Source organism: Mycteria americana (genome assembly GCF_035582795.1).
Source record: "Mycteria americana isolate JAX WOST 10 ecotype Jacksonville Zoo and Gardens chromosome Z unlocalized genomic scaffold, USCA_MyAme_1.0 Scaffold_18, whole genome shotgun sequence".
NCBI lineage: Eukaryota > Metazoa > Chordata > Aves > Ciconiiformes > Ciconiidae > Mycteria > Mycteria americana.
Window position 1 is genome coordinate 6,709,961 of NW_027445436.1, and position 19,246 is coordinate 6,729,206.

General features: G+C 40.5%; 1 long non-coding RNA gene across 2 annotated transcripts; it reads right to left on the bottom strand.

The window, feature by feature from the left end:
* Window positions 1–5,190: 5,190 nt before the first annotated feature.
* Window positions 5,191–18,702, bottom strand: LOC142402980 (uncharacterized). Of its 2 annotated transcripts, none has more exons than XR_012773543.1 (4): window positions 18,626–18,702; window positions 7,934–8,034; window positions 6,418–6,495; window positions 5,191–5,773 (listed from the first exon to the last, which is right to left on the bottom strand). It is a non-coding gene; the product is annotated as an uncharacterized LOC142402980 (long non-coding RNA). The 2 variants fall into 2 exon arrangements; XR_012773544.1 differs by lacking the exon at window positions 18,626–18,702 and adding an exon at window positions 11,828–11,874.
* Window positions 18,703–19,246: the final 544 nt, after the last annotated feature.

Consider the following 19,246-nt stretch of genomic DNA (forward strand, 5'->3'; position numbering starts at 1 on the left):
TTCATGTCACAAGACTACATGTTCAATCTATGCCTGCTTTTAAAGATCCTGTGGCTGCATTGTAGCTCATTTGTCAATGCATGATGGACACCTGGGGGCAGCAGTGGGTTGGTTGTATATTGGTTACAAATACATGCTTTTCTTCTGTTCTTAAGCGTTACACTGGTATGAATGAAGAATGCTGGATTGTTCAATTTGCAAATTGGAGTCTTTTAAACTCAGTCACCCCCCCTGCCGCCAGCTTGAGTATATACATACATGGCTATAGTTTACATTATTTGACCAAAGGGCCTTAGAAGAAACTTGGACATATATTAATAGCATGAGAAATTGTGTCACTCTATTTTTACACAGATCTTGACTCCTGCACTAAGACTGTTAAGATAAGTGTATTTTGGGGCTAATTAATTTTCTACTGTGAACAGAAGATAAACAATTGAGTATGTTTCATATAATGGTTTGCATTATAAAACTAACAAATTGTGATCACTGCTAACATAGGCAATTTAGACATAATGCAGGAAAGCAGAAGTGGACGTCTGTTTATTCTATTACAACTCCCCTGATCTAGCTAGTTTCCCATAAGTTAGCATTCTGTTCAAAAAAAAAAAAAAAGTTTTTTTGGATGGGAGTAACTCATGGCTTATGTGATTGATCTTGGTTTTGAATGTTTGAAGATACTGCATGAAGGGAGGAGATTCTAGCAAAATTGCTAACCCCTCCACCCCCAGACCCTCAAACCATTTAAAATCTACTTATTACTGTATTCAGAAATTCAGCTGCAGGTAAATGAATTTTTTCCCTCAAAAAGTTGCAAAGTCAGAAATTAAGCAAAATTAATTCATCTCTCGTGTGTGTATTTTGATATAGTCTGTAATTTCATGGGTGCCTACTGGTTTTTTGTTTTGTTTTTTCTCTGCCTGTTTCAGTGCACAGTATAGACACTGCTCATCTCATGGAAAATAGGAACACTGGAAAAGGATAAATAGCATTGCACAAGATTGTAATGACAGCCATTCAGGTCATCAGCATACTTGGAATCTCAACATTCTCTGCACAGACCTCTGTAATTGGATTCAACAGAATAAGTGTCTGACATTTTTCCAGCTTCTATTTGGATAAGCCCAAAACGAAGATGAGATGCTCCTGTATTTTTTGGCACCAAATAAGTACCAAACTTTGGAACATTGAGTTACACTGAGGTGTATTCTTCCTCCTCACAGCTGGGCTAGAAACTCAAAAGGTGGGGAATGGGGAGATTAAGAGCACAGAAGAGATGATAGACAAACTTTAAAGAAAGACCATACACAAAATTACCAGTGTTATCCCAAACAGAAGCTTTCTAAAAAGAATGTTTGCTAGAATTTTGTATTGTGGACAAAACAAAATAGCTAGCATTGGGGAAAGAGACATATGGCTTTTAAAACTGTAGCCCGAATGATTACACTTGGCAAAATTATAAGGCATGTTATAATGAGAAACAATAGTTGACCTTAAGATTACTAATCTGTCTGAAATATTTTTGTGTGTGTGCATGCACGCATATGTGTATGTATCTATGTATGTGTGTGTTTAAGGAGGAGACTTTAAAAATTTGTATAATATTCTGAAAGACAAACATTTCAGATGCTTATGAAGAGACTGTGATTTTTAACCATCACAATGACTCTTAACTTCAGAGAAGCTGTGGGTGCCCCATCACTGGAAGTGTTCGAGGTCAGGTTGGACAGGGCTTTGAACAACTTGATCAAGTGAAAGATGTCCCTGCCCATGGCAGTGGGGTTGGACTAGATGATCTTTGAAGGTGTATTCCAACCCAAACCATTCTATGAGTCTATGGAGCTGTGATCCTCAAACTATAGGTCAAGACTCAAGCAAGTCATGAAGATGGTAGAAGACAGAAATCAGCAGCAGTTCAATTTCCCGTGAGCTATCCAGAAGCCTGTGGGAAAGTGAGAAAAGACTGAAATTACTGACAGCAAGTGTTTATGTTAGCCAGGGAACTGCCTTTCATTACTGGCAATAGTTCAGGGAAATGAACATAAACACTTGCTGCCAGTTATTATTCCCAGTTTCCAAAACCTTGTTCTGGAGGAGCCAAGCTGCTAGCATGGATATACCTTCTGGGTTGTACAAAGGAAAGAGCTTGCAATGAATTTGACCACTGATGGAATAGGTAAACATTTAGCTATACTAAGATCCAAATACTGTCCACATACTAGACACATTGGAAAATCACATTTCTTTCAAGTTCCCAAATTCCCTTAAATAAGACTTAAAAATAATTATGTCTGATGAAACGCTCTTAAATCGTTGTCATATATGTTGCTACATCTATTGACATGCCAAGAAAATGAAATCAAAACTCAAAACAGTTTGATGAAGTGTCCAAAAAAAACCACTAACAAAGAGTGCAAATTCTATTTACATTTCAAATTCACTATAGAGCCTGAATAATCTCACTTATCTATTCCAGCCATTTTCTTGTGGCAGTAGATGATGAAAGATAATTTTTTCAGCATTTCTCCAACTAAATTGCTGGCTTAGCAACATTTATAATTTTGAATATTTGCATTTAAAGCAGCATTCAAAATTTCTTCTTTTATTTTTCTAACTTTGGCACATTCATTTTTCAGAGGTCAGCTAAGTACCTCTTGTTAGTGAAATACTTGTAGAAGAATGTTTTTCTTACCTTAGGTCTTATGCATCCATGTAACATCTTCACCAAAGACTTTGTTATTTTGAAGTTGATTTGTTTCATCATATTGTCTAGAATATAAACTTTTCAGGACAGTTAACTGACTTCCTTAATGAGGATCATTTTAACAATATGGGTGTATCCTTTTTATTTCCAAGTAAATGCTTCTTAAATATGCATCTTGATATAGCACAGTCTAAAAATAATAAGAATGTATTGTTTCTATATGTTTAAACATCAGAAAAAGTGACATTTTTCCTATGAGAGTTTTGGAAAGAAGTACAAAATTATACTGTACATGCTGCTTGGATCTTGAATTTCAACTTGAAATGGAAATTAGTTGACAAATTCATCATCATTTGTGAGCTCATTTTACTTTGAACCTTTGAATTAAACAATTTTTTTGTGCTCCACTGAGAGTCTTAAAAGAATTCAATACCAATCTGGCACTAGGTTAACTGGTATCAACTAAAAGATACTGAAATATAATATGGAATTTTAAATCAAAAGTCATTGATTCAATTTATAACTTGCACCCTTTGCAAGAGCTCTGAATTCCAATAAAAAATTAGGACTTTGTATGACAGTGCAAAAAGAATGTTAACTATCCAAAAGGCATTGTCATGACTTTAGCAGTGATTATATGTAATATATATGTAATATAGTTGATATTTTACCAAAACAAAAAAAGTGCCTAAAGTTATCCAGCTATGTAACTGGTCTTCTTATAGTTTATTATCATTAACTATAAGAAGACCAGTTACATAGCTGGATAACAATTTTCCATCCAAGTAAGTGGAATCTGTGAGTTTCAGCTACTAGTTTCAGGTTATTTACTTAGGTGCATAAATAAATAATATGACCTGAAAGATGGGGACTTATATGCATGTCCTTTTTGGGGAATTTTTATTGTACCCCTTAAGGCAAATTAAACACATGTTTGTGCTTAAATATAAAGAGGTTTAATGAACAATGCATTGGACAGAGTCCTACTGCCATAAGGGTTCTACAAGGAGTCTGCAAAGATGTGGCATGAGTCAATTCCTTGTATACACTTACACCTGCACCAATCATGTGAGTGTCAGTATCAGGCACCTTAGCCTGGCATTCGGTTCATCCCCCAGTGCCAGTTCTGCTGACCAAAGGTGGCCCCTGAGCACTCAAAATCCAAATTGCTACAAGAAAATACTGCAGGGTTTCTTATCTCATCACCAAGGGAAATGTCACTCCCCTACATTGAGTCTTTTTGTCTCTGGCATTCCTGCTTCCAATCAGTTTAACCTGTTCTGCAGTTAGGCCTTCTTGCCCTCCATGTCAGATCATTCCTTGGTCACAAATTACTATCGCTGAGCAGTTACAATTTGAATTTCCCCTTCATCTTTAAGTGTTACATTGTATTGATCCCATGGAAGGTAGTAAGAAAGTTATTAAGGTAAGTGATTCATGTTTATATAGCATATGCCAAAGGTCTGCCAGCCTGATTTTTAATGGTATTCTCCATTTAATGCGATGCTGTGTGTGCAAACACATCTTTCCAATTTTCCTGTCTTATGACTGCCCACTCAACAACACACATCTACAGTGACCTTTCTCTTCCTTTCTCAAGACAGATCCACAGCACTCACTGAAGCATCAACTGGAACTGGATCTTACCCATAACTTTTATACGGAAGACACAGTACATAATGTATACTCATCTTTTCAAATAAGTTGTCTGATTCAATGCCACTCTATCTGCTGGAGCTGTTTTACCTTTCTGTCTCCCACTGTTTCAGGAAATCAATATGTGTCAGGTTTTTTGTATTTGGCTTGTAGGCACCTTTTTATCATTTGCTCCTCTACTTCTCTTGATATTTGTTTGAGGGGAAAAAAGGCTAGAAGGCTAGGCATTAACATTCAAAATGTTATTTTGCCTGCTTCAAGCCAGGAACTTGAAGCTGTCTCTTTCACATCCCAGGTTCATATCCTGACCACAAGACTATAATAAAATATTGCAAAAATAGAAAGTTCTGGGATAGATCTCCTGACTTTTCCTACTGGAGTTGTTCCATTTATATAAATTAATAAAAAAATAGAGAAAGACAGAGAGAGAGAGAGAGAATAAATCCATAGTCTAGTAGCTGGGTGAGCACCTCAGCTATGGAACACTCGGGTTCATATGCTTCCTGTGCCAGAGTATCCCATATTTCATGGAAATGTCCTGTCACTGGATCACATATTCTTAGTATCTCAGTTTTATTTTCAGGAGACTTGAAGAAGGAAAGGGAAACTTTAAAATATATTTAGTTTATCCTGATGTACTATAGGAATATTATGGAAATTCTGAAGATATTTCCCACCAAACTCTATACACAGTGTCTGGGAATACTTTTCAAGACGTATTTATTAAAGTTCCTGTTTTTATTTAAGCACTGAAAATGATAGTCTTGAAAGGAATTGTGTTTAGATCATTTTTCAAACTGTGTTCCTCTGTGGAACTAAGAAGTGGGAACATTACACTGAAGTGGGACTTGAAATGCTGTACATTGAGAACTGACATCTGGCACAGAATTAGCCTTTTATTTGGAAAGCTCACAGCAAGGAACCTCACCCACTGAGCCAAACTGCCTTGTGAATGTGTCACCAAAATCGGGAATAAACCTCTTAACACCAATGTAGCATTAAGAAGCAGGCATTCTCTTTATTGCAGCACTGGATGCACCGGAGATCCTTCCGCCTAATGTGCATACTAGTTTACACAGATCCAGGTTCATTTATACAGTATATCTTTCCATATGCATAGGTTTTCACATTACTAGGCGGGACTATATTAATTAGTAGCTTACATAATGATGATTCAGCATAATGCATGCTCAGTTTTTCACATGGGGGTCCTCTAGTGGTCACTGGTGGTCGTAGACCCCCAAACCATGCTTTTCAGGTCATGAATTCAGGGTCATTCTTCCTTTTAAGGCTTAATTTTCTCCATTGTTAAATATCACATCCTAGAAGATCCGGTTTCACCAGGATATTCTTGGGTTTTCTTTTGTTCCTTCTTGGTTGATCCTTTGAACTTTATTCTTTACCTGTTCCTCACTTATTTTCCAACAAATGAAATAATGAAGTGAATGAAGTAAGAGGAGATGTAAAAGAGACATTCCTAAATAAGCTGCATTCCAACTAGGTTTCTATGTGGCTTGAGAAAGTAAGCTCTAGTATTACAGCAGCAGCTACACCAATAAAGTTAACCTATTACTATATCCATCTTTATTCTATTAAACCACTAAGAAACGTAGTATCTCTAGAGCTAGCTAAAGTCTTGTAGCTAACAGGCCTTCTCTTAATTGAAAAAGTTTCTATAATATGCTATACTTTCAGAATCCAACATAGATTTTGTTTAGTTTTCTTATTTGTAAAGCCATGGTATTCTAAGACAATTGGTAAATTCTTTGCCATATAGTATAATTACATTATAAATATTTAATAATATACAGTATTATTAAATATTATAATATATTGATATATATTCATAATATAAATATGACATTTTTAGAAGCAATAAGGATGTAGGAGTCCTACTTGGACACAAGCTGAATACATGAGAATTCTCATTGCTATTTTCCATTATAAAAGAAACACTGAAAAAATGCTATATTTGAAAAAAACCCAGTCCTTTGCATTTGTCATTGCCTTAATGAAACTATAAATAGCATTCATTTTGATTGAACTTTTGTACTCACTAAGATCAAAGCTATAGATTCCAGGAAGACATTCTTCAGCATCATGCATTGAAGATCCTCTGAATAAATATAACTTTCCTAATGTAAAGCAAAGATTGAATGATTGGTTCATAAAACAGTTCTTGAATTAATAAACAGAAATTCTATAAAATCCAGCATGTTTTTAGATTTATCCTTTATAGCAAATCATATTTGTAAAGCATTTCTTGAATTCAGGCATAATAAAGTTCATCTGCAATCTGATTAAAATCTTTACCCTAACATTGCTTGCATCTAAACATTCCATTTTATTCTTCAGTATATTAAAAAGGTCTCAAATAATTGCACAGACTACAAAAGTATTACAGAAAAAGCTGTCCTTTGATTCTGAGAATTAAAAAACATACTCTCAGCTTGTCTTTGAATAACTGAAAAAAATTGTTGAATTGCCCTTATGACACATCTTAAAACAGTGTAAAGACCCTATCCTGCCTCACAACAGCTGTCAGTTCACAAATATTCCTCAAGCTTTGCACATTCCTACTTGTCCATGACAGTGTTTGTACAAGGGGGACAAAGAATTCGGAAGATTGGCAAGGAGACAGGAGTGTGTTGACCGATTCATCCCATTGCTTAGCACCAACTGAACTTTAGCTGAACATCCTCAAAGTAAGTTTCCTCAGTGTTCTTGAACCATGGCCAGATATGTAACAAGCTCGTGCTTATCAGGCCTGGACACCTGCTAAGGCAGATATATATTGTTATGAAAATTCCCTTCCCTAAACTATTATATCAATCGGTCTTTATACTATGAAAGTGTATTAACTTTGTTAATATATATTAGTTTACATTACACACTGCAATGTAATGAGGCAGTGGAATTTTACTGGAGACTTTGGTATTGTTCATGCTTAAGTAAAACAAACTAAAGGACACCAGCTCATCACAAGGACCAGAAGGACAGTCTGGCCCTGGAAATAAGGGCTTTGATTCTCGGAATCTTAGAGCTGTCCATGAAGGATAAAGGATACCCCTGGACAATCAAGATAACTCCAGCATCCTAGCCCCTCTAACATGTCTTTGAAACCCTCCCAGCAAGAGGGTTTGCAAGAGGGTTTCCCTATAGCAAGACTGACTCCAGGGATGTCTGGATCAATAGACAACCAGCAAGAATGCTGCAGAACTATAGTTGCTTTGCAAAGTTTTACTATGATTAGTAATCGGTAGTGTGGGTGTTAGTGATTAGTCAAATCGTGTTGTACCTGAATGCTTGAAGGGTGTAAGAACCCTGTGTAAAACAACATTCGGGGTGCTCCAATTTGGCTGGAACACCTCATGTGCATGAATAAATATTTACACTTGTACTTCTACACTTTGCATCCTAGCATCTCTCCTCAGTGGGCATGGGCCAGTTGCGAATTTTCGTAACAGTATCTTGTTGACTACAGCCAGCCACATAGCTATATCATGTATAGTTAATAGTGGGCATGCTCGACCACCCCCCCCTCCCCCCCCCGAAAAATCCTTTGCAACTGACCCCTCGCTGAAATCTCGACCATGGACAGATGCTCTGCTGTGCCTGGTGATCCCCCGCTGCTTCCCTGCAAGGTCCCGGGGCTTCCCCTTGCTGGAAGGATCCTGAGTATAAGCAATAAATGCAATTGTATACTCGCACTTAGCCTACATCTGTGTCTTCTTGAAAGCAGATCTGTGAACCCGGTTCCTGTTTCGCCTAACAGTTTGTAAGGAAATACATTTTATTTTCAAGTTTCTAAAAAAGCACTACAGAAATTAGAAAGCATGTCTTAGTCAAGGCAAGTAGAAGGTAGCGCCTCTTAAACCCAAAATGGAAATACATTAATGTCTTCAAGGAAAATGAATCTGTAGATTAAAAACTTGGAAAGCAAAGCTACACTGATGTAATCCTTTTATGTGCAATTCATCACTGCTGCTAAAAGGGAACCATGTGATTCTTCCTTCAATTTGCCTAATATGGAGTTTTGTATTCTACCTATAATTCCCTAGTTTGGGGGGGGGGGTTGTTTTGTTTTAATTTTTGCATTGATTTACACAATTTTCATTTTTCCACAGATACCAATATGAATGTTTTACATCATCTTCCTGACACCAAGATTTCATCTTCAGTACTTTGGAGTGCTTGATATATTTAAGTACAAATTATTTACAGGGACTTTTGCGAAGCTTTTCTTGCTAAAGAAGTTTGTGTTGCACTTCTATGTATGTATTGCACATATCTAATTGTGCTATATTTTTTCCTGATTAAACATTGTGGATTTTCATATAGTTATATAGTTTAAAGGATGCATATGCCATTTTAGTATACTGATCCATTGTCTTGCTTTTGAAAAAGCTAGATATAATATCTGTTATATTCTTCTGTCTAAAGCACATCTCTCTAAAATAATGATGCACTACTAGAAATAGAGAGAGAGAGAGAGCAAAAATCCAGACAGTTACTTTATTTGACAATAGAAAGTTTAATATCTGTGAGTCATCTCACAAGTCTTTTCTATATTCAATACTGATGTCTATGCAGGAAGTGGAAATCTTAAAAAAAGTTTATTCCTATAGACCAAATGGGACACTGATATGCATGTTACAAAGATTATAAATATGTGCCTTAAAAATGGATGATTTCAAAATATAGTAATGATGTCAGCTGTTTTCTGGACAGTCCTTCCACATGTCTCTCACGGTTAAGGACTCCCTGCCATGCAACTGTTTGGTTCTTATGTTTTTGGTTTGTTTGCTGGCTGCACCACATGAAACCAATTCCAAGCAACAAAATAAAATATTTTTGAAAGGATAAAACAATCACAAGCTTTATGTACTTACTACAATCCTTCTATCTACAAGAATACATATTATGATGAAAAATATTTTTTTCCCAGAGGGGAGTGCTTAGAATCAAGGCTCCAAGCTTCTAGGCCTTATCTAACCACAAACTTGTAAAAACACTAAAATAGCTCTGTTTCTCACTCTCCTTATCTCTAAAAAGTAAGTAATACTAAGCAACTTTATAGGAACACTGCAAATTTTGGTTACCTAATACTCTAAAGAGTTTTAGGTTTCTTAGAACCAGCAAAATGTTCTGGTATTTTTTCTTAAGATTAAAAATTCAAATTTTATTTAAGAATGTATTTTTCTCCAGTGCACTAATTGGCTCCATATGGGCAAAGCCTGTGCAAGAGGCAGTAAAGACAATGGCATAAATCAGGGGTAACATTAAGGAACCTTACAAATTATATCAAAATCATTTAAAAAATGTGAACTTTTGCTGTGTGATGTTTTCTATGGTGTATTTCCACTTAGCACTCAGATTGTTTACTGCACTTAAGCATATGCAGTTCTGTTGACATACATTTCCTGAGAAGCCTGACATGAAGAGCAGAGCTTTGTCTAGATTAGAGAAATTTGCACTAGCAAATGCTCTGCTTCACCTCAGTGCAGCATGTTGCACTAGAGCGTTGCACAATAATACATCAACATAATTATACAAGGACAAATATCTCTAATTAAGCATAGCTGGGAACCTCAAACTACATCATATTAATTTTCTTCCCTTAAAGCAGTGTTCTTCAATGGTTTTAATCAATACACCACCTAACCTCTTTAGAACACACACACAACTGCATGCCTCTACTGTTAAGCAGCAGGCAAGGAAGACAAGCAAAGCTGTGTGTCATGTATGTAAATAAAAAGTTATTGCTATATAAAATTGTGTTTCATTTCAAATTAGAAACAGCTAAGTATAGAATACCAATAAAAGAACATAATAGAGGCTGGGATGCAATAAGATACTAGCAGCAATCATGAACTGGCTCCTAACTTTCCCTCATGGTACTTGCTATTTCTTGGATTGCAATATTTTATGGACTATCTTCTGCTGCCTTAGAAGCAACTTGCGACTCATAGACAATGGGCTAAATGACACTGCTGATGTACTAATGAGGTCTATGACCCTGTAATAAGGAAAACAAATGCAGTGCCTCTCTCATCTCACCTCACCCCACCACCTGCCCTCATCAGTGCAGAGTATTTGGCATCACAGACAGTTTCTTGATAAGAAATGCCATTTTGGAAGAATGCCATTAGTGGAGAGCAGGGAAAGCTCTAATGGGTGCCAGGCCAGCCCCACACACAGGTATGGGGGCCAGTTGCACAGCGTTTAGCTCTTGTGACCCTCCTGATGAGCTGGGAAACTGACAAGGAATTACCCCAGTGCCCCACCCCTGAGGATATTAAGAGCTGTTTAGAGAAGCAAGGGGTAGGACAGGGCAGATGGCAATGAGATCTAAGTAGTAGCTGGTTATTGTTAACTTGCCTTTGACAACTGTGGGAGACCCTAGAAAGTGAGTGAAAGAAAACCAGGGAACTGCAAGCACAACTGGAAAGTCTGGAGACCTGTTTGCACATGGATAAACTGGAAGTCCAAGGTACAGGGGGACATGCCAGAAATCCAAGTACACACAGTTTGGAAAGGGCAGAGGGCCCACACTGGGCAACGGAGGCATAGGGGTCAGTCAGTTACCCCAGTGATTATCAGGATGGTGATAGCTGGGATTCCCCTGCCAAAGAGTGGACTGAAGTGTCCAAGGACAAAAATGGTAGGCAATTTTTGTGCACCCTTTTGTTATTAACAAAGCTAAAGGACCTCCCAGGGTGACATACCATATGATATCAGTGTGAGACTATATTCAGACTGAGCTGCAGAATGTGGTAGACTTTTATCAGCAGATGCCCAGGGAGAGATTAGGACAGTGGTTACTGTGTGTGTGGGACCCAGGAGGGGATAGTGTACAACTGAGCCCCCAAAAAGTGACACAATGATTAAAAAGATCTCGGGCAAATGGAAATGTGTTGTATGCTCTCTGAGAATGGTTGAAGGGCACAGTAAAGCTACAGTTTTTCCCATTTGATTGGAATGATAGAATGGTGACATGGAAGTATATAGATGGGGGGGGGGGCAGTATTAGAGAGAATTGGCTATTCAACAGGGTACTTACAACCCTGCCTTCACTAGCCCCAACTCAAGAGGTATTCACCTCAGGAATGCAATCCAGACTGTTAGCTGGACCACCTTTTTATCTTAAAGGGACATCATCATATCACTCCTGGGAGCTGTCCAGGGAAAAGCAGCCAGTGATGCAATTCTAGCTCTAGGGCAGTTAGGAGAATATCAGGTGCAAAGGGAAGAGAGGAGACTACTCTTTCTGGATAAACCACAAAAGAAAAAAGTTACCTGAAAGGAGATATTCGTAACTTTACTCCAGTCTGGAGTCCCAAAAGGCAAAATTGATAGGAAACCTACCTCCTATTTATGGGAAAACTATAAGCAATTGAAATGGAAAAATAGATCACAAAATGAAATTAGGACAATGGTTAGACCAATTACACACTCTGCTCCTACCTGCTTAGTGAAGAAAGGGAGAGTATGCCCAGACCAAGTAATTATCCAGTGTCGTGATGATCCAGTGTCGTGGATCACTGGAAAACACAAAACCCATATGGACTGATGTTGCGGTTTAGCCCCAGCCGGCAACTAAGCACCACACAGCCACTCGCTCACTCCCCCACAGTGGGATGGGGGAGAGAATCGGAAGGGTAAAAGTGAGAAAACTCGTGAGTTCAGATAAAGACAGTTTAATAGGGAAAGCAAAAGCTGCGCATGCAAGCAAAGCAAAATAAGGAATTCATTCACTACTTCCCATGGGCAGGCAGGTGTTCAGCCATCTCCAGGAAAGCAGGGCTCCATCACGCGTAACAGTTACTTGGGAAGACAAATGCCATCACTCCGAATGTCCCCCCCTTCCTTCTTCTTCCCCAGCTTTATACACTGAGCATGACATCATATGGTATGGAATAGCCCTTTGGTCAGTTTGGATCAACTATCCTGGCTGTGTCCCCTCCCAGTTCTTCTGCACCTGGCAGAGCATGGGAAGCTGAAAAGTCCTTGACTAGTGCAGCAACAACTAAAACATCCCTGTATTATCAACACTGTTTTCAGCACAAATCCAAAACATAGCCCCATACCAGCCACTATAAAGAAAATTAACTCCATCTCAGCTGAAACCAGGACAGTATCCACCCCTTATTCCATACCATTTACGTCATGCTCAGGTCTCACACTATCCAATACATTCTCATTACCCACCATCACCCTTCCCATCCTTTGATATAATACACACATATCATTCCCTTAGTCTATGGACCACCCCTGTAAAATGTCTGTAAAATGTCCATAAATGTCCACAAAATGTCCAGTGAGTTCATTTAGTCCATGACTTTGGGCTCCATCTCTTATGGTGGTCACTCAGGACTGGAGAGGTGGTGTGTTTCTTGGAGTTATTGGGCACCAAAGCCAGCTCAGGTCAGGTCACTGCTGCACTTGCACTGCTTCTTGTAAGGCTTGTCCTCCATTTGTTCAGGTGGTTCCAGCTGTAGTAATTCCTATAACATGCAACTCAAATCCCGGGTTACAACAATTTAAAGGTATTTCCATTATAATCACCACCCCTGGTCCCTTTGGACCAGACCATCAGGTTTAACATTGCAATGAACTCCTCCCCTTGCCCCTGCTCCAGCTTAGACTTATCCACAGACTGTAGTCCCTTCAGAAGTAAACCTGCTCCAACATGGCCTCATGCACAGCCACTGATGCTTCAAGGTGTACCTGCTGCAGCATGGACTTCATCCACAGCCACAGATGCTTCGAGGTGCACCTTATCCAGCGTGGACTTATCCTTGGGCCACAATCCCTTCAGAGGTATACCTGCTGTGGCACAGACATAACCATGGCCACAGACGTTTCAAGATATACCTGCTCTGGCATGGGCTTATCCATGGGCACAGACGCTTCGGGGTGTCCTGCTCCCACGTGGACTCATCCACAGGTCACAGTCCCTTCAACTCGAGTTCACACCAGAGTTCCAGCCTGTCCAGTACAGCAGCACAGAAACAGCAGCGATGCCCTGGCCATCTGCCAGCCCAGGCACATGGCCATTGCTGTTATCAAAATGTTCCCAAGCACAGCAGAGTAAGGTGATAAGCAGTAAAGCAGCACGGTAAGCAGCAAAAGCAAAAAAGCAGCCACTAACGAGCCCTAGACTCTAACATACAGTAAGGCAAGCAAGCACAGAAGCCTGCTGATTAATAGCTAAACAGCAATAACAGCTATAAATTCTATCTATCTAGCACATTCCAATCAAATCTGTCGTTATCTCAAACCCTTCGTGCCCCACGTTGGGTGCCAAAAAGGACTGTCGTGGTTTAGCCCCAGCTGGAAACTAAGCACCACGCAGCTGCTCGCTCACTCCCCCACAGTGGGATGGGGGAGAGAATTAGAAGAGTAAAAGTTAGAAAACTCGAGGGTTCAGATAAAGACAGTTTAATAGGGAAAGCAAAAGCCACGCACGCAAGCAAAGCAAAGCAAGAAATTAATTCATTCACTCCTTCCCATGGGCAGGCAGGTGTTCAGCCATCTCCAGGAAAGCAGGGCTCCATCACGCGTAACAGTTACTTGGGAAGACAAACGCCATCACTCCGAACGTCCCCCCCTTCCTTCTTCTTCCCCAGCTTTATATACTGAGCATGACATCATGTGGTATGGAATAGCCCTTTGGTCAGTTTGGATCAACTATCCTGGCTGTGTCCCCTCCCAGCTTCTTGTGCACCTGGCAGAGCATGGGAAGCTGAAAAGTCCTTGACTAGTACAGCAACAACTAAAACATCCCTGTATTATCAACACTGTTTTCAGCACAAATCCAAAACATAGCCCCATACCAGCCACTATAAAGAAAATTAACTCTATCTCAGCTGAAACCAGGACAACTGACTAGATTTGGATCTCCCCCACCCAGGGTGCGACGGGTGATTGAGGCCCCATGGGGAGATAATAGACCTTATATTCCCCTGACAGTGCATTGGAGCCATCATAATCAGCAGTGAGTGATGGCTCTAATGGACATAGGGGCTGAGGTCACTTTAATTCACAGAATCACAGAATCACAGAATTGTATAGATTGGAAAAGACCTTTAAGATCATCAAGTCCAACCGTAAACGTAATACTACCAAGACCACCACTAAACCATGTCCCTAAGCACCTCATCCAAACGTCTTTTAAATACCTCCAGGGATGGCGACTCAACCCCTTCCCTGGGCAGCCTGTTCCAATGCTTGACAACCCTTTCAGTGAAGAAAAATTTCCTAATATCCAGTCTAAACCTCCCCTGGCGCAACTTGAGGCCATTTCCTCTCGTCCTATCACTTGTTACTTGGGAGAAGAGACCGACCCCCACCTCTCTACAACCTCCTTTCAGGTAGTTGTAGAGAGCAATAAGGTCTCCCCTCAGCCTCCTTTTCTCCAGGCTAAACAACCCCAGTTCTCTCAGCCGCTCCTCATCAGACTTGTGCTCTAGACCCTTCACCAGCTTTGTTGCCCTTCTCTGGACACGCTCCAGCACCTCAATGTCTCTCTTGTAGTGAGGGGCCCAAAACTGAACACAGCATTCGAGGTGCGGCCTCACTAGTGCCGAGAATTCACAGGGACCCATCCTGATATCTGAAAAATAGACTTATGAAAATTAATGCCTTTGGGCGAGGCTGAAGAACCTGCTCATGAAATCTCTCTGATACTACAATTGGATTCCTACCCACCTTTTATGGCAAAAGTGTGGGTAACTAGAGTACCTGAATATATTACTGGGCATGATCTGTTGACAGGTAAAACTTTAATGATGACGGGGCGCAAATATTCTTTTGCGGTTCATACTATTATTGTGAGAAAAGTGGTTATGGCTCCTGTAGTATTGGATCCTACCTCCAAACCAGTTGCATCCAAATAGTACAGGCTCCCCAAAGGCTATGCAGAGATCACCCAAACAGCTATTGGAGGTTGGGATTATTTGGAGAGCTCATTCCCCCTCCAGTAGCACCATTTGGCCAAAAACAAAGAAAAAAAAAAAAGCCTGATCGCTCCTGGAGAATGACAACTGACTATCAATTGTTAAATAAGGCTGACCCTCCACTTGCAGCCATAGTGCCTGACACTGTCACTCTCCTTGAGCAAATCAAATCTGAAGCTGGGCTATGGCACTCTGTTAGACTGAGCTAATGCTTCCTTTAGCATTCCGATTACTAATGAATCACAGGGCAATTTGCATTCTCATGGGAGGGTCAGCAGTATAACTTCACAGTTCTGCACCAGGTGTATCTACGCTGCCCCATGGTTTTCCATGGGCTGGTAGCCCAGCATTTGGAAGACTGCAATATTTCCCTGCATTAGAAATTGTTCCACTGTGTGGATGATGTTCTGATCACTGGTCCCTGCTGAGATCCTGATCCAAGGGGCAGGTACTACATTCTTAATTTCGGAACACTGCTGATATCCCTAAATATGTTCCACAGCATTTGATTTACAGAAAATAGTGAATTCTTTTTTTTTTTTTTAACAATGTGGATATTGATACCCTACCTGATAAGTCTCATGCCTGCACTAGCCCAAAGCAACATCTGTCAACAGCCTGTAAATTACAATGGAAATTCAAAGCCCCACTTGCCTGGCACATGATGTACTCTCTGGTGGGAACTGAAAGGCCATTGTTTCAGCAGACATGGAATGGTGAGCAGTGCCCAATGGCTGGTAGGAGCTCCAGGTCAAAGCTTATGCCTGCATCGTGAAGATGATGGAGAACTGGGGATATGGACCTTACAGCAAGTAGAAGGTGATTATCATATTGCACTGGACAAATAACACCACAACTATATCAGTACCCCCTTAGGCACAGTCATTTATGATAGCATTAAACTACTCCTGCAATACTTGTAATCCCCTGAGTTATATTTGCAATTTGTGTACTAAACCCAGACAGGGGTATTTCCGATCCACACACAATTCAGAATGAAATTTAAAATTGCTATTGCAGGGGAGTTATGAACATGATAAAATTGAAATATCCATGCTCCATCAAAATAAAAAAATTATACAGATGACCAAAAATTTAGATAATGTTGCAAAGGTTAAGTAGTGGGATATCTTTAAGGGAAAAAGTCCCAATGCTAATGCTGTTATGATGATAGCATTGATTAATGATAGCAGTGATTGTTAATGTTAATGATAGCATTGATTAACATTTGATCACGCACCCTATCGTTCTGCTTTCAACTACTGTGTTGCTTAGTATTGTAATTACCCTGTATATTGGTATTATTTGTGTTGCTAAGCAGCTTGTTAATATGCACAATGAAATGGCCCTTCAATAGATAGCAGGCATGGCCATGATCAAGAATAAGGGGTGGAGTGTATTAGGAGCCTTGCAGAAGACTTTGTGTTTGAGGAGTTAGTGATCTTGAACAGGCCATGTCTGCTCTATTGAAACTTCTTCTTAGGGCTTGAGAAGCCCATATGTTAGCATGAGTAGCCGCTGTAAGAGAATCTGCTGGAATGCCCTGTGCCAGCCTGTGCTGCACATGGGTGGATGTTATGACAGAGGTAACATTCTGTAATGGTTTTGGCTGGGATAGAGTTAATTTTCTTCATAGTAGCTAGTATAGGGCTATGTTTTGGATTTGTGCTGAAAACAGTGTTGATAACACAGGGATGTTTTAGCTATTGCTGAACAGTGCTTGCACAGCATCAAGGCCTTCTCTGTTTCTCACATTGCCCCACCAGTGAGTAGGCTGGGGGTACACAAGAAGTTGGGAGGGGACACAGCTGGGACAGCTGAGCCCAACTGACCAAAGGGATAGTCCATACCATATGACGTCATGCTCAGTATATAAAGCTGGGGGAAGAAGAAGGAAGGGGGGAACGTTTGGAGTTAGGACGTTTTGTCTTCCCAAGTGACCGTTATGCATGATGAAGCCCTGCTTTCCTGGAGATGGCTGAACACCTGCCTGCCGATGGGAAGTAGTGAAGGAATTCCTTGTTTTGCTGCAGTTGCATGCGCAGCTTTTGCTTTCCCTATTAAACTGTCTTTATCTCAACCCCTGAGTTTTCTCACTTTTACCCTTCTGATTCTCTCCCCAGTCCCATTGTGCGGGGAGAGAGCGAGTGGCTGTGTGGTGCTTAGCTGCCTACCAGGGTTAAACCATGACACATTCGAACCTGTCAGGAGAAGATATACGATTGTGTTTGTTGCACAAAATAAATGGCACCACAACGTGAGAGGGAGGAGGAACTTCTCCACAGACAGGATCTCCACAATGTATCGTGGGAAAAATCCATCTGGGGTACGATGCTGCTTGCTAGCATAGATAGATACACACTATATATATTCCTCTTTTTATTCTATCTTATTAAACAGTTATTTTATTAAGACATTTGTTGTCGTGTCTTTCTAACTGAGATCCAGAAAGAAGCTTTGCACCATCTCTCTCCCCCCTGCCTCCCCGCCCAGTGCAGAACACACATTAAAAGTGCCACTCAATACACTGAAAAATACGTGTTGGGACATGTTTCCAAAGCAGTCCTGGGCAAGCTGGAAACACCAGGAAATCAGGAGGGGTCAGGACTTGCTTATATTTACAGAAAAAGCCTTAAAAGAAAGACATGTCGCACCCCTGGAGGGAAGGTCCATGTTGCGTTAAGAGTTACTGTCGCGTTACAAATAGGAGTCTGAGGAGTGGCTGAGGGGGGGGGAACCCTCCCGTTGAGTCACAAGGTTCAGACAGGACCCCCTTGCTTTCTAAACTCCTTCTCAGAGAGGAGTCTAGGTGCGGCTAGGTCCAGTCTTAGTCTCAGACTTGGTCAACGGTTTATTTTCTAAGGACTGTGTGTATAGCCACTTATCAGAACCAGAGCCCTCTCAGGGCTTTCGCTAAGGTGACAGCATTAATTTACAACGTTATAAGTCCGGTTGTGTCCAGCGTACTGAACTTCACGATTACAGATTCACTAATAACGCGCTTACACCCCCAGTCTAGTCATGTTGCATGAACTATCATGGCCACACTTAAAGAATCTGGTCGTGTTCAATAAGAACTACCACGGCTAGGTCAGTGAAGAGCGCAGTTTATTAGAGCAACAGACACACAGATTCTTTGGATTAACGGTGATAAATTCACTGTCTGCAAAGCATGTGCAAATACCAAGAATATGAGTAACACTGCTGGCTACAAACGCGTTAAAAAGATAATAAAGCGACTCTATATAGAGATTTCTAAGTTTCCCAGGGAGGCACTCGGTATAACCAAGTCTTCGACTCTTACCCAAAGGCGTCCCGATGGGGGGGGAAGAGAGGCTCAGCCCGTCGACTGATCCCAAACATCAGAGTGGTACATAATGGTGTCTTCCCTAACATTCTCTTTCTCTTAAGCCATTTTATACTATCTTTCACCTTTTGGGTGGAGCTTGAGTGACTCTAGTCATACATACCTTTATTTAGGATTGGTGTAAAGTTTTCTCGCTTCGCTTTTAAAGGTATAAGCTAGGAAAATTCAGAGCGCAAGCTCAGTGAGGGGTGGTCGCACCTTGGAGGCGGGTAGCTTTTGGGATGGAGGTGTGTTTTGGTATTATAATGATGTTATAATGAGCAAAGTTCACCAAAAGGACAGCATTTTGTCAAAAACGTGGCAGGCTGTTGGCCCAGGGTAGTAAATATGCAGCTTATCAGTTCCATGACACCTTTAAGTTCCCCTATTATTGCAGAGCCTGGCCGTGGCATCTCCACACCGCTCCACCCTCCAGGCAGCGCCTCTTAGAGTCAGCACACCAAGTTCCCCTGGCGTTACCGACATCTAAGGTTGCAGGCCTAGGGAACTTCCATGGAATGGATTCCTTGCATGTCAGCCGCATTCCACCTGGGAAGCTTCTTCAAAGCTGTGCCTTAC